We start from the raw sequence: 17,165 nt of genomic DNA, 5'->3' as shown, positions 1-17,165 counted from the left end.
TGTCCAAAGAAGCTGATTCTTTTAAACAAGAATTACTTGTTCAATAAGCGATATTCAGCGAAGAGTACAGTCCCATGGTTTAGAAAATAATCAGTGTTACTAATTTTAGACAAAACGGAATAATCAGATCTACTTTGCAAAGAACTACAGAAAATTAAAACCAGGATTATATGTTGATTTAAGAATAAGTGAAAGAAATGTGATCGGTACATCATATATTATAATGGACATGGGTAAGTTTCTGTGACCTTGTAGGTTCAGGCCAGTTATAAAACTACTAAGACAGCATATACCAGTGTAGAAGAAAGTATGTCGAATGTCCTTTATTGTCGAGGTTAGGTACGAGAAATTGTCTGAGATGCTGTTTATCACTGGCAGGTACTTTTTTTTTCATCGAAGCTTCATCATGAAGTCCTCCTGTTTATTTTTTTTTTTTTTTTGTGAACAATGATAGTATTGAGAAAAAGCTTTTAAAATGTATTTTATTACGTCTCATATAGTGTCACAAGATGTTGACCGCCAAGGGCTAGGTTTAAACTGCCATTCTTTTGCAAACAGAGGAAAAAACAATGATATCGCCAAATTCTGTTTCTGCTGGCTCTTTTGTTGGGCAAGTTTCTGTTATTACTTATATTGAAATACAGGTATTTGGAAACAAGGATTAAATGCAATACTTTCTATCACGTTCAACAGTATCGTATTGAAAATAGATGAAGGGGGAAAAAAACCCACACAAATATACAACTTAATTGGTTATAACTCTACTGGTCATATACTAGAAGAGCTTACTGTATGGCCTGTTGTCTGTCACTCTACGTCCATCCGTCTCTTAGCGCCATAACTATGTTATCTCTACTCCTAAACTCCTTAGATGTTAGCCATGAAACAACATACATGCATTCACATCGCGCTGCCCGAATCTAAGATTGCTGCCACGGCAATCCTCTTAAAAAATCTTGTTATCGCTGAAAGGAAAGCCATATCGACATGAGGATTTCGACAGAAGACTTCTTATAGCTATTAGTCGCACCCGCCACTAAAATATTTAATATGGCCTTTAAAACGGCCAAAATTAAAATGTGTTAATGACTGAATGTAAAATGTAAAATGACAGAATGGTCATATTAACATTGGGCTTTTCTACGATACATTTTATGATCACCGGTTGGGTTTTAATAAAAATGGTACAGATACAACAGCGGCCATCATTTAGAAGATTTTGTTATCGCTTGACCTTCAGAACTGAAGGTCATACCATTACAAGACATTCACTAGAAGACTTCTTATGATGTCTAGTTGGTCCTAAATGAAACTTATTCCTATCGGACGTCTAATATGACTGCAGCGGCAGCCATTTTGGAAATCTTTTCACTACCTCTCCAAAACGAAACCCCATATCGATATGGAATGTTCGTTAGAAAACTTATTATTGTGTCTGGTTGATCCTGAATGAAAATGTTGTCAAGCTGACATCTCATGTGGTCACCATTTTGTCCATCTAGAAAACTAGAAAATGATGTTATCGATGCATTTCCAGAATATAAGATGATTCTGACGTAGTGTTTTCACCGGATGATTAATTGTGATATCTGGTTGGTCTTAAATGAAAACAGTGCCCTCACAGACATCAAATACGACTGCCACATTGAACGTACTAAGCATGTTGTCCCAAATTCTCCTAAATAGATGGTCATATTGTCAAGGTGTTGTCTCCAAAAATCTTCAAATGGAGTCTAGTTTATAATCTTGTTTGCATTTTAACTTTTATCTTTTAAGGTTTTTTAACTTCTTCCGCATTCTATTTGATATTTCCTTGTCTTATAGAAACTTCTGGAGCAATAAATTCAAGCTCAGCAGCAAATATTGATAAATGTGACATCGTACATGTGTTTTCTTAATTATTATACAGTAACATAATCTTCATGAATAACGGACTCTGATTTTTTTTACCGGCTCATCCAGTTTCTGTCATGCATATGGTAAATTAATCTTAGGTATTACTGGACCGAACTCTGTTCTACAATTGGATTAATTGGAAGCGTCGTTCACAGTGATTAAGATACAATGATAGATGACAATTTCAGAAGTTTTGTGAGAAGGACGTTTCATTATTTACAACGATTAAGAGGGATAGTAATATATCGTCTACCGAAAATTAATATGGACTTTGTGTGATGCCTGTGTATACGTGCGACAGAACACCTATTGAATTTGCTCGGGATAATCCCGCTTTCTGGTTTATTTTCTGTGTATGAAAGGCATTTAAGTTGTTTGCTGTGTTATCGAAAACGTCAAAAATATTTTTTTATTTTGTTTGGGTTAAGCCAGATTGAATATTTTCTGCCTAAAATAGTATTCAGAGGAGCGTAATCTTGAGTAGGGCTAAAATAGCCGAACTGTCAAAGAATATATATATATATATATATATATATATATATATATATATATATATATATATATATATATATATATATATATATATATATATTTCAAGGGGAAAAGTTTAGGTCACAGTTAGATATTCATTTTTATCGTATTGTTTTTCTTGCTTGCATATAACAAAAGATAGGTTAGTTTCAAGACAGGTTTTGGTCATCGAGTCAAATTCATTCCTAATGAACTTTTGGATCAAAACGTTCTTAATCGCATGGTATTGCTTTCCTTTATTAATGTCAGAAAGTATAAAAGTTCACGCAGAAGAATCTGTAGCTAATGTTCTGTACATTCGTCAAGAGAATAGGATACGATTTGCTAAAGAAATCATTATCATTTAAGTTAGAATCTATACTTGTCTTAAACGTTTGTCAACGAAAGTTAAAGATAATTGCTTGTTCATATGTATGATGATTCACAGGCAGCGAAGAGTACTGTCCCATTGTTTGCCAAGCACTTGAGCAGCAGAGAGGGTGAACAGACCATAGAATTCCGACAAAACAAATAAAACAAACAAATAAATCATCTCGTAGAAAGGTCCAGATTTTACAAATGAACTTTCCTTGAGATGTTTATTTTTGCAATGACCGATTGTGCTAATAAAACCTCAGTTCGAAATAGTATCTGAAAAAATAAAGTACTCTACGTGTTTATTTATTTCTTGTTTATTTTTTTGACGACCAACGTTGGTAGGTACCCTCTCTGCTGCTATTAATTTACCACCATACCAAGTTTGATGAATATTTTTCAACTCGTTCTCGCTGTCGTTTTTCCTCATCTGTTTCATCTTCATCTGAATCTTCGGAATTTGTTCTATGTTTCAAGTAATATTCAAGTTCTGATGGTGGTTTTTCTATTTTTGGATTTATGTTCTTTCTGTGTTTATAATATATCATCAAACTTCTGTATCGATCTCCACCGCAATTTTTACAAATCTGATATAATCCTCTAACGCCGTTGTTACATCCAACACATCTTCGTGGACCAGCATGAGGATTTTTCTTTATAAGATAATTATGTTTCTTGCAATATTCTCCACGGCACCTTTTGTTGCATTTATCTGTTGTTCCTTGACGCAGCCACGCACAGTTGTTCATTATATTAATGATATCTGTTTAATTAAATTTAATTTTATCATCACCCCTCTCTGCTGCTCCTCTTCTGCTGATATTAATTAAATTATTATGTTATAATAAAATGGTACATCCAGAATCTCATACTGCAAGAACAGCACGAGAACGATTAGAAACAATTAAAAAATTTCTTCCTGTCAGAGACTCATTTAGAAAAAATCTACAAGCGCAGCAAGAATCAAAAGTTGAGTACGAAGAAGACACTAAAAAACTATTTAAACCCGTCACTGCAGCTACTAAGAAAGCTGCATCGGCTGTTGAAAAAACTATATGGGGAGATATTGCGGAGGAAGATGAGAAGAGGAAAAAGGGTATTTTTCCGGTATTAGAACAAACTGCAGCGCAGGCTGAAAAAATAGCAGCGAGAACTAAAAAAACAAAGAAGATTTTACGAGACCTTCCAACTGACATAGCTGCGGCTCAGCCTCCACCTGTTGATGAGGAAATACTTGAAGATATTGGAGAACTTCGTACTGAAGTCGCCGATGTGAGAAAAAAACTTGCATCTAAATCCAAACCAGCAGGAGAAAACGTAGAATTAATTGCAAAATTTAACGAAGGAGTTGTTGAGGAAATTAGAAAAACTGAAAGAGAGAGATTACCTGAAGCAATATTAAATAGTATATCTAATAAATCTAGTATTTTAAAACCCCGTTATGAAAAAACAAATGATGATAATTTCATTAAATGGATATATCGCGTATATTACAACAAAAAACAAGCTAGAGGTTCAGAATTTGAAAGACTTAAAGAAGAAGTAAAAAGACTTTATAGAGAGAGACGGGAACAACTAGAACAAGGAGAGTCCTCCCAGTATCAGCTTCCTCCACCTCTGCAACAAATAGAACAACAGCAATCTTCTTTGCCACAGCAAAGGTTGAAGTCGGAAATTAAAAAGACTAAAGAGCTAATTAAATCACTATTCCATAAGAAAATTCCTTCGCCTTCACATAAAATTTCTGCACCGGATGTAACATTTACACCGACAGGTTCACCATCTGGATCACCCCCTGCCACCGCTGAAGTACTTACTCCGGTAATGCAACCACCAGTATTTAAAACACCTCAAGATGAACCTAAAACAGGATCTGGTTTATGTCCTGATAATATCATCAATGACGTGTCACGGTTAGAGGTTCTCATAGGAGGAAAACGAGCTGGAAATAATTCACCAGAAATAACCAATGAAGCAGCTGATATTTGTCGGCGACTATTTCAAGGTGGTATCATGGATATCGGCGTTTACCGAGAACTTATTGATGAGCTCGTTGATGACTAGTTGTTAGATAAATGGTAAATAAAATAAGATGATTGTGCATGATAATCATCGTAAACCCACACAGGTTAGAGCGGTAAACTCACGATTACCAATCTATGAAGCAATTTACGGAAATGGACTTGGTGATGTCATTCGAGGATTATTCACGAGGATAGCTCCAAAAGTAGCACCTGTTGCAAAACAATTATCGATGAAGGCTATTGATATTGTTCGTGATAAAGCTCCTGGTGCAATTGTCAATGTTGCTGGTAAGGCGTTCTCGGCGATCAAAGAAAGACTAGCACGATTATTGCGACGAAAACAACAACCACCGGTGAAACTGGCAAGTACTGAGGTGATGCCTGCAGATGTTAGTAAAATAATAAATCAGGCTGCAAATCAAAAACTAGCGGCGTTAGCAGATCAAGGACTCGGTGAATCTGGAAATAATATCTCAAGTTTGATATCAGGAAGTGGAACTTCCCGAGGTGGAACTTTCCGGCGGCGGTGATCAACGTGTTAGACGAAAAATAATTATAATAAAATGTTCAAGCGCGTATCCGACACAGCATTTGACATGGAAGCACCCGTCCTTAAGGATGAATCTGTACGTGATTATCAATTTTATTCCTATGACGCAAAACAACCAGATCAACGTGGAAGAATTGAACTACAAGTTCATGATACAAGTAGATACTTTTTACCCGCTGATGCCTTTCTTGAGGTAGAAGGTACAATTATAAAAACGGATGATACTAATTACTTAGATCCAGTAAAAATTGGGTTTGTCAACAACGGGATCATAGCATTATTTAGTGGCGCCACATACATGATTGATGGAAAAAATATTGAATCAATTCAGAATGATGTCGACGTTGCTACAACAATAATTGGTCTGGCGAGATATTCTGATGATTATACAAGATCAGCAGGTCCCACAATGATGTTTGTGAAAGATAACTCCGATAACCCTGAAAGTGATCCGTATAATATAAGACGACCAAGAAATTTTGCCGATGCCGCTGATGCTGACGTGTGGCCAGTAGTTCATGGTTCTAATGACAATTTCAACTTGGGATTTGCAACACGTAGAAATATGTTGCTAGGAGGCAATAGAGGTTTTTCATGTACAATTCCACTATCGCATATTTTTGGATTTTGCAGGAATGTTAAAAAGGTTATTTTTGGAGCTAGACACACGGTTGTTCTTGTAAGAAAGAACGATGATAATGATGCTCTGTGGAGACCCATTGGTGACGTTGGTAAAGTAATATTATCAAAACTTTCATTGTGGATGCCGGTAATGACTCCAACGATCGCAGAAGAACATCGATTAATTTCTTTCATGGATGCAGGTGGTAAATCCTTGTTGTCATGGTTAACAACAAGCACAGACAGTATGCAAACTAACGTTAACGGTCAGTTTACATGGCATATAGCATCACAACAGGGTGTTTCTGCACCACGACATATTTTTATTGCTTTTCAGAGAACTGATCGTTTAAACTCACAAGTTCACTCTCATATGATATTTGACCAACTAGGTCTCACAGATATTTCCTTACGGATAAACGGACAACAGGAACCAACAGAAAATGTACAACTAAATTATGCATTAAATCACATAGGACGTGCATATCATCGTTTGATGTCATTTATGGGACGTGATCAAAATGTTGATACCGGGTTGCAAATATCACAACTAGATTTTAAAAAATTGTACCCGATTTATTATTTTTCATTAGAACATCTTGATCTATCAAAACAATCTGTCGTTGATATACATCTCAAAGCAACATTAAATACCGGTGGTGTTGATTACAGAGCGATCGCGGTCATACTTAGCGACAAGGCCATGTTACTTGAAGGTGGCAGTGGTCGAATGAGGGTCGTTGATGCACCGGTGGAAAATCTTTAATCGTGTTATTTAGAAAAATATATTTTATATAAAAATGTCGTATAGTCATGTTAATGTTACTCTGACCCCGGGTCAGGTAAAAAAGCTTCAATCAAAAACCGCCAACAAATGCGGAACTAAAATATCACTAAAACGAGATCAAATTGGTGGTGGTCCAAACAAATTATCGTTGACAAATAATCAGATTAAACATTTCAATAAAGCCCTAGAATCAAAAACTGGAGTTCAATTCCATCTCTCCCCGAGCGCCATCAAAGACATGGTTAAAACGGGTGGTATATTTCCACTTCTTGCGGCCATTCCGGCATTAATAGCTGCAGCTGCTCCAGCCGTAGCAAAAGCGGCCGCGTTAGGTGCTGTTGGAACAGCTGCTGGAATGGCACTAAAGAAAGCAACAGGGCAGGGATACAAAAAAAAGGGACGCGGTCTAAGATTACCGGGATCTCGTTGGGGGAGAGGCCTAAGGCTTCCAGGGTCATTTCGTTAGACGTTCCAGCATCAAATTTTGATTTACTTGATGCTGCTAAAAAATTAAAAATATCCGCCTTTAGAGGTGTTTTTATGCGAGATCAATTACCGAAACAACCAAACAAACTAGAAACAGGGATTATTAATCTTGACAAACGTTCCGGACCCGGTACTCATTGGGTATCATACGCGGTTGACCCGCGTGGAATTGTTTATTTTGACTCGTACGGGTTAACTCCACCTGTTGAATTTATCAAGTATGTCGCACCACTCCACGCAACAACTAGCGGTTATAAAGTTTGGTATTCAACGCTACCCACACAAACAATGACAGATCCACCAATATGCGGCCGTGAAGTAATTAATGTACTCGACGCAATATCAAAATCATCCAAGCCGCCACATAAAGTCGTGCACGATTATACAAGCAACCGATTTGTTGCGCGTAAAGCATTTTAAACAACGGATCTTATTATAATGGTTGACATTTACGGAAGATCTTCACGCGTTAAGAAAATAAAATCCGACGTTGATCTGTCAAAGTATGCGACTAAAGATGACCTCGCTGATATCATGAACCTTGCTGGAGTTGACCCAGATGAAGTTGTTATTTTTCAAGATCGATATGGTAAACTAAAAACCAGCAATATCAAATGGAATGATATAGTCCGGCGAGTACTTGGTGCAGTTACGGATAATATTCCCGTGTTTACTCACGGTGGTAGAATCAGAGATTCAAGTATGTCACTTAAAACCATCAGAGATGAAATTGCAAAAAGTGTTGCTAATCGCGTGAGAAACACCGGTGACACAATGACAGGTGAACTTAACATGAACGGGAACAAAATAGTAGCTGTAACAGCTCCAAAATCTGACAACGACGTCGCAAACAAACTATACGTCGGCGACGTGGATGGAAAACTATCCACGCTACGGGCCGAGTATGACGTTCACACGGGCGCGTTTACAAGGCTTCGAAGAAATTTTCAGAAAACCGATGATGCCATAAATAAGTTCTTTGGAACTCCTTCCGTCATTGACATGAAACTTTCTGATATCAAAAGTAACCTAGACACGATCAAACGAACACAACTAGACATCGTAGCGGGAATTCCTGAGATTATCAATAAAACCAATCTGATTAAAATTCCAGCTGAAATAACTCCCGGGCATATCACAAACATCGTATGCACGGTATCATCGGGATTTGCAACATGGTCAAAACAAAATAATACCATCAAATATACCGCAACAGTCACTGGCGTGTACAGGCTATCTGTGTTATGTGCTGCAAAATTTGAAATATTTACAACGTTTCCATGGCGTCATTCCACAGACAGGTTTTCCGGGGTTGTATCTGTTATATTAAATATCGGAACCGAAGAAAAATTTATTCTGGAAGCAGCTGATAGGACATTAACCGCAACATCTTACTGGTGGTGTTTGGAATTTGTAGCTGAAACGCCTCAATTGGTTACTGCATAAAAATATATATGGACGGTGCACAATACAGATACAATCAAGCGCGTGAATGGCAGGCGACGCTAAAAGATCAAGTCGATCAATATACAGTAAAAGTAAAAAAATATCGACGACGATTGGTTGTCGTTGATGTGATTGTTTATTCAGTATCCGCTGTTGTTGCTGGAACCGGTGTAATATTATCAGCGTTGACAACGATGGCACCAGTAGCTGTAACTGTTTGTATTTCAGCAGCAACAACTATTGCAGGTGTGCTTGGTATCATCACAAAAAAAATATGTACTTGTACGAACGAAAAATTATCCGATTACAAAATAAAATTACATACAGCGACGGTAGCATAGTCGAAATTATCCTCGTTGTTATCAGCGAGTCTCAGTGATGGAATTATATCTGATTTCGAATTTTCAATGATAACCAAAATATACGACGAAGGTATTAAAGATACAAGTATCAATAATGACAGAATTACTCCAGCAGATCGTGACCAACACAACTCCGCCAAAGATAACGATGATCTCGGTAAGTTCAATTAATCCTGAATTTAGTGTTAATTTTCCTACTGCAATTCCAGTAAAAGAAATAGCACTAGCACAATTACGGGTATATTACAGCTGGCCAAATATCAGATCAAAATCATTTAATGGTACACCAGCAAATAATTCGCTTGTATTTACTAACAAGAACAAATCCGATGGAACACCTGACTGGGTTGTTGTTGGAATACCAACTGGCAGTTACGAGATCGAACAAATCAGTGAGGAATTTGCGCGTAGAATAAAATCAATAACGGGAAAGGAATCAAAAATATCAATAAACGTTCATGAGCCGACGTTGTCCTCGACGGTTGAAATAAACTCGCCTGATTATGCCGTTGATATTTATCAATCTTCAATCAGATCAGTGCTAGGATGGCCGGATGTTCCCCTGGTGCATAAAGGACCACCAGAACCAACTCTGGCTGATTTTATCACAGATGAAGCAAAATTTATGATAGTTCCTGAATATAGAGGTAAATATCCATGGATCCAGACCGGTGATCTTTCCGTGTTTACAAGTACTCCTGATGGTGAAACCTTTCCTACAATAATAAATAATGTACGTAATGCTCGTACAGGTGTTAGAGTAAATCCACTCGTTGATGAAGAATTTATTAAGTCATATTCTGATCCTGTTAATTTTGAATTTAAACAATCAATCAACAAACTACGAAATTTCTTTACTGATAGCTACAGCGATGACGTAAAACAAAAAATCATTGAGACGATAAAACATCTAAATCAGGTCATATCAGATATTAGATACGTTAATAAAACTATCATTGTGAACATGGTTATACACGGTGATGAAGATATTGATAATTATAAAGCTGGACCATGGTTTCTCAATCATTACAAAATAACTGAACAACAATTACCAACATTTGTAATACCCGGGATTGATGCTGGAGAACTAGTAAAATTATTAAACGATCTTATCAACGAAAACTTCCCTAAAATACTCGATGCGTGGAAAAAACTAGCACCATATCCAACTGTTCTCAGATATGATAATGATCCACATGGCGGCGGAAGACACGTATCTCCGCGGATCGTTAATATAACACCGACGGTCGCGGTCAATCTGGTTTGTGACGTAATCGATGGCAGCTATCAAATAGATCTCGGAAGATCAAATCAAGCTCAACAAGGATACATCCTGTACACGTTCACACCACAAGTTCCCCCTGGAAATTTAATCGTGCAAGAACCAACTAATCCCGTGTATTTGCGGTGTCACAATAATATGTTAACACGAATCAATTTTAAGCTCACAGACCACCTTAATCGCTTGATTGACATACGTGAAGAAGAGCTTGTAATAAATCTGTATGTGAAATCTTAAGGATTTCTGTCGTAAAGACTTCCGTCGTAAGGACTTTTGTCGTAGATCTTCATGTGGAGGAGGGTTTTACACGCGAGGATTTCTTAACAGTTAGAAGAACATTTGTAACAGAGATCAGACTCAAATTCGATCAACTTAAAAAAATATTTTATTATTACTGGCACAAATTTGTGTTTGGTACAAATTAATCGGCCTAGGCAACCAAGGCCTAGGCAACTAAGGCCTAGGCAACTAAAAAAGCTAGTCGATGAAAGTAAAATTAAAATTTCTATCACAAAAAAAATAATATTTATTAATTTTCCTGATTTTACAAATTACTTGATTTTGACTACCAACTACCCCCTCAGAAACATAAAAATGCACGAACTACTTGATTTTGACTACCAACTACCCCCTCAGAAACATAAAAATGCACGAACTACTTGATTTTGACTACCAACTACCCCGTCAAAATCAAGTAGTTCTAACCTTGTCAAATTGTTCCTAACAAATTTTATTTATTATAAATTAATTTTATTTATTAATAATATTATTTTTACTGAGATTTTTATTTTTTTTTTACTAAAATACAACGAAATTGCTCAATTTTCCTGATTTTGACTACCAACTACCCCGTCAGAAATCAAGTAGTTCGTGCATTTTTCTTTGATTTTGACTACCAACTACCCCGTCAGAATCAAGTAATTTGTGCATTTTTCTTGATTTTAGTAAAAAAAAAATAAATCCTCAGTAAAAATAATATTATTAATAAATAAAATTTATTAGGAACAAATTTGACAAGGTTAGAACTTCCTTGATTTTGACTACCAATACACGTGGTCAGCGTTGACATGGACCCCAGTTACCAAAACTTTCATTTTCATTATCATCAGTAACGAAGTTACCTTGGATCGTTTCATCAGTAACGAAGTTACCTTGGATCGTTTCATCAGTAACGAAGTTACCTTGGATCGTTTCATCAGTAACGAAGTTACCTTGGATCGTTTCATCAGTAACGAAGTTACCTTGGATCGTTTCATCAGTAACGAAGTTACCTTGGATCGTTTCACCAGTAACGAAGTTACTCGCTGACATAATTTTTCTTAATAGTCTTATGCGGGTACTAATCGTTTTCTTTGCCTCATACTCGTGGGATAATAACGACTTAATTCTTTCTACGGCGGTAGAAAGAGGAACGAACTCCTTCACATGATCATCTTCTACGGTGGCTAGCGACTGAAACATTGCCGATTGAATCCGTTTCATGAGACTGTATTCAGATGATAGTGTGAGTGTACCCATGGTTTTACGTTCTTGTAAAATCTCAAAGTCAGAAACTATTTTTTCAGGATTAAGTTCATCAGATATATTAATTCCATCTTTTTTTAATTTTTTAATAGCGACAATTACATCATTGATATTTTCATGGTTCATTATATAATATATAAATCTTTAAAATAAAAAAAATATCCCTAGAACACCTATCGAGTGTATTAGCGAGTTCGTCGGGATGTTTCAGGGACAGCACAACCAAGAACTCGTAGCTTGCCACCGCAATCTACCAAGTTCATTAGGCAAATATTCCCTCTACGAGAGCCCCTAACCCGCCAAACAACGGTCTAGAGGCCCAAGAGGGAGGACAGCACAACCCTCATTAAACTCGTAGCTTGCCACCGCAATCTACCAAGTTTAGAGGATATACACATAACATGTAACTAACTAAGGACAGCACAGTCCTCATTAAACTTGTAGCTTGCCACCGCAATCTACCAAGTTTATCGGACATACATACAATGAAATGGTTATATACAATGAATGAAGAGCCCCTATCGAGTGTATTAGCGAGCTCAGATTATGAATGAAACGGCACTAACTAAGGACAGCACAGTCCTCATTAAACTCGTAGCTTGCCACCGCAATCTACCAAGTTTATCGGACATATATACAATGAAATGGTTATATACAATGAAATGGTTATATACAATGAATGAAGAGCCCCTATCGAGTGTATTAGCGAGCTCAGATTATGAATGAAACGGTACTAACTAAGGACAGTACAAACATATACGCTCAGCAAAATCACACCCACAATAATTAATCCAGTTGGTTATACGAAAATATGTATCAACCACAAGTCAATATTGTGGTTGTGAATTTGCTGAGCGGAGGGGTTCTTGCGGTTCCCCCCACTATTATAAAAATCGCAATTATGCGCACCACCGACAAATTGTCAGCCATGGGGATTCGATCCTGGACCGCGAGCGCCACAGTCCAATACCATACTGGTCGAGCTATCAAAAATTGTTACGAACATATGTTTCGGAAGTTAATATATAGCTAAGGAACCAATATTTACACTAAACAGCGGTTTCTGAATAATAACAGTTTCTGTATTTGTAGCGGTTTCTGTATTTATAACAGTTTCTGAATAATAACAGTTTCTGTATTTATAACAGTTTCTGTATTTATAACAGTTTCTGTATTTATAACAGTTTCTGTATTTATAACAGTTTCTGTATTTGTAGCTGGTTTCCTAAGCAGACCGAAAATCAATAATAACAGTAGCATTAATGCACCAGTCAAAGAACTTTCCAGAGTGTAAGTTCAGTGAACACACAACTGCAGATTGATTACAATGAGTAACGGTTTCTGTTTCACACACAGCTTCCTACGGATCAATAATATTATCTTTTGTATGATGGGAAAATATTTAAAAACCATAAATAATACTTCTACGAGTAATTAGTTACGATGTAATTAGTTACGATGTAATTAGTTAAACTGGCTAATTACGATCATAAAAAACCAACCATCTACGAAGAAAACTATATATTACAAAGTAATCTCCCCTTAAATCAAAAATTCAGTAGTGTATGGAGGACCTACTGTGACATAAATTAAAAAATTAATTCAATGTGGTGATGATAGTTAATAATGTGGTGATGATAGTTAATAATGTGGTGATGATAGTTATTGATACTGAAAGATGATTTTCTGTTTATATTTTTTCGAGAAAGTAGATCTGGTTATATTATCTGCGACGTATTTTACCACACGCGAGTCAATATCAAAATATGTCGCAGCAGCGTTCATAGACTGAAACATAATTTCTTCACCGGTTTCTATGTTTGTAGAAATTACCGCCCTCTTTCCGATTGTCTTACATCTTCCTGTATTACCACATGCAGAGTTCACGCTTCGAGTGACAACACGAAGGTTGTGTAGGGAGTTATTTTGAGTGTCCCCGTCAATATGATCAATAACAAGACCGTCTTTGATCAAACCCCTGTGACACTGTATGTGAAACGATGACAATGATAATTTTTCTTTCCAACTACAAATCTAAGATAGCCAGTATTAGAAACATAACCAACTGGTCTCTTCAACTTGCAGTGTCTGATGATACCATTAATATTTGATTCATAGTTTGTTATGACAGGATGTGGGACAAATATATTTTGCTCCATTATAATAATATTATATGTTTAAATCATTGTTTGTCTGAAATCTTGATATATAATCCTCCACGGATTTTATAGCGTTTTCACCGCTATTATTTTTTTTGTCATAATATCTTTTGAGCTCTCTGAACCGTTTCCCGCCGCACTTTCCACATAATTCTGTCTTTCCACGTACTCCAATACCACACCGTAGACATGGTATTGGTCCTAGACTTCCTCGTCGTATGTTTTGTGAGTGCATCCAACAAAATTCCTTTCTACAGGATTTGTTGCATCGATTTACTGAGCCGATCATCAACCATCTGCATTGGGACATTGTATATATATATATAATTTTCTTTATTTAAATATTTGTTTTAATTATATGAACGAGTTTGAGAGATTATCCCAAACTAGGCCTGTTAAGTATAAATTCAACCTTGACAGATTATCTTCTGACTTGCCAGTACGAGATCTGGTTGATCCGAAAAATAAAAGTTTGATCTCGAAAATTCATGACGCTAAGAAAGAATTTTACACGGATGGTGCATCTCATACATGGTCAACGTTCAAGATTATACGAAACACTGACTTTGTCACGGACGCCACAAAGAACGACAAGCGAGCAGCAACTATCATTAACTACATCGCTGAATACGAGGGCAATCAAACATATTTCTTCAGAGTAAAATTTATTGTATTAACAGAAACAGGTAGTTGGATTATCCGTGACAAATATGATCCTGTCCTTGGTAATAATAAAACTATCATATTAAGTAAAAATTCCAGACCGGGTCTATTGACTGGTATTGATAAACCGTATTATGAACGAGCGTATCCTGTAACAGCAGTTATTTATGGAATTTATGAGATAAATAAAAAACCCAACGTTGATAAACTAGCGCCAATGAAATTTTCAAGGTTAAATTGTGTAGCTGAACGAGTAATAGAACACTTTACAAACGCGATGCGTGGAAATGGATTAACTGATTTAAGGCGTGAAAAAATAAACTCGTGGGCTGATTCAGTTAAGGATAAAGGTGCTGCAATAAAAGATGTTGCTGAGTTAGGAAAAATATTAAAATTTCCAATAACCGTAGCAACAATAACGGGAGAAGTACTGTACCAGTCGAAATATAAATCGAAAGGAGCTCCAATAAATATTATCGATCATAACGCGCACGCATGGACTAACGCAGTAACAATATTTCCACGTGATCGAACTGTTAGATTTTACCCCCCAGACAATTCTGGGGCAGATAATTCTGTGGCAGATATGAGTATGTTTGATTTTATCAACGAAATAAGTAAAACCGATCCTGTATCGGTATGGTTATTCAAAAGTAATGAAGAGGGTGAATTTGATCAGTTTGTCAAACCGAACGGTGAAATATATCGCACAGAATCCCTCCATGACGAGATGAAAAATCTTGCGACGTTTTTACAGTGCAAGCACGCGGAAAATACTGACAAATTACTAACTAATTGTTTTACCGTTCCATCTGTTGCGGCTCATTTCGCCAGAGAACGAAATTCATGGAAACCAACACGATTTGATTTACTCGAGGACGTACGCGCAAGTTGCGTCGAATATGGACATGGCGGATTATGGAATACCAAATACAATTACAATGATGTTATTTCGGTTGATATGGTTGCATGTTATCCAGGAAGTTTTCTGGGATACGGAGATTGTTCTACGTACTTTGAAAGATTTGGTCACCCTACAAACGAGATGACGCGAGTGGCAATTAATGGACCATTACCTGATTTTGATCTGACTGGATTCGCCTGTATTGAGTCGTTCGAGTTTAACGAAAATCTTCACAAGATTTGTTATGTTTGGTTTGGCAAACATTTTTGTGAAAAACGTTGGGCACCTATAGTTCTGTTGCGATATATGCTAGATTGTATGATACTGACATCGTTGGTGGTCAGTGAGGCAATTATATCATATCATGCACAGACCAAAGTTTGGTTGCCCATGTCAGATTCTGAAGTTATCAGCGAGTTTAAGGATGATATTCCTAATAAACTCAAAACCGCAAAAGATCTCGGTAGAAAAATTATAGGAAAATTTACTCAAGGTGGTGCATATGATTATAAAAGACATCACGCACGATTAATTTTAGATGATGCCGAGTACGATTTTATAATCGCTGATACAACGGCGAAAAATACATTTGTAAATCGAGAGAGTGTTTATTTATCCGACGGAACAAAATTAGGTACGATCGTTAGTTACATAAATGACGTATCCCCGCAATATACTCATCTAAGATCTTCCATGTTGGCTTATGTTTCTATAAATTTATTATCGATGATTAATAGATTTCCTGAGACCGCAGTCAGAGTCGCAACAGATTCGATTTCTATTTCAAGTAAATATTTAGAACCTGTTATGAAATTTACAAGTAATGATGAACGATGGGGTTCGTGGAGAATAAAAAAGGAACTATTACACAATTACACAGAATCAGCAGATGTTCCAATGAGAGATTTTTATCGTGAGGGTAATAAAATATCAGAAATGTCGAAGGCACCATCGTTGAGTGATCCAATAACTAGATATAAGACAGTATATCTCAATGGACCTGGTGGATGCGGCAAAACAACTCGAACGATTAATGTTTTTAGAAATTCAGATATAATCGTGCTGACACCCACACATAGACTTGCACGTGAGATGAAACAGCGGCAAGTACAATCGTGCACGTATCATAGTTTCTTCCGATGGCGCGGAGATACATGGACTCCTCAACGGATGGGGGAAAAATATATACCTAAAATAATTATTTGGGATGAGATATGCACGGTCTCATTGGATACATTAAAAAAGTTTCTTGATTGGTTGTTGACGAAAAATACCGCCATAATAATGTGTGGCGATCATGGTCAACCTCCGCCTTTTGTTGGACCATCTCCACATGATTGGTTAAAAAATTTCGTTGATTATTACGAAGAAATAGATGATGATCATAGAGCTCTTGATGCAAATTTGAAGGAGTTTAAAAAATTAATCAGATTACAATCAAACAAAATTCAGTGTGAAATAATACGTGGAGTGATCTCAGAGACATCAATGAGTGATTTTTTGAACTCATGGAGACCCACCGATTTGATCGTAGCAAGTAGAAAAATAATCAGAGACGCTTTACAACAACAGTTAT

The sequence above is a fragment of the Sinohyriopsis cumingii genome, chromosome 17, assembly GCF_028554795.1.
Source record: "Sinohyriopsis cumingii isolate HCF-2022 chromosome 17, ASM2855479v2, whole genome shotgun sequence".
Taxonomy (NCBI): Eukaryota; Metazoa; Mollusca; class Bivalvia; order Unionida; family Unionidae; genus Sinohyriopsis; species Sinohyriopsis cumingii.
The sequence above is the reverse complement of the archived record's forward strand: the minus strand, read 5'-3'. Positions refer to the sequence as shown.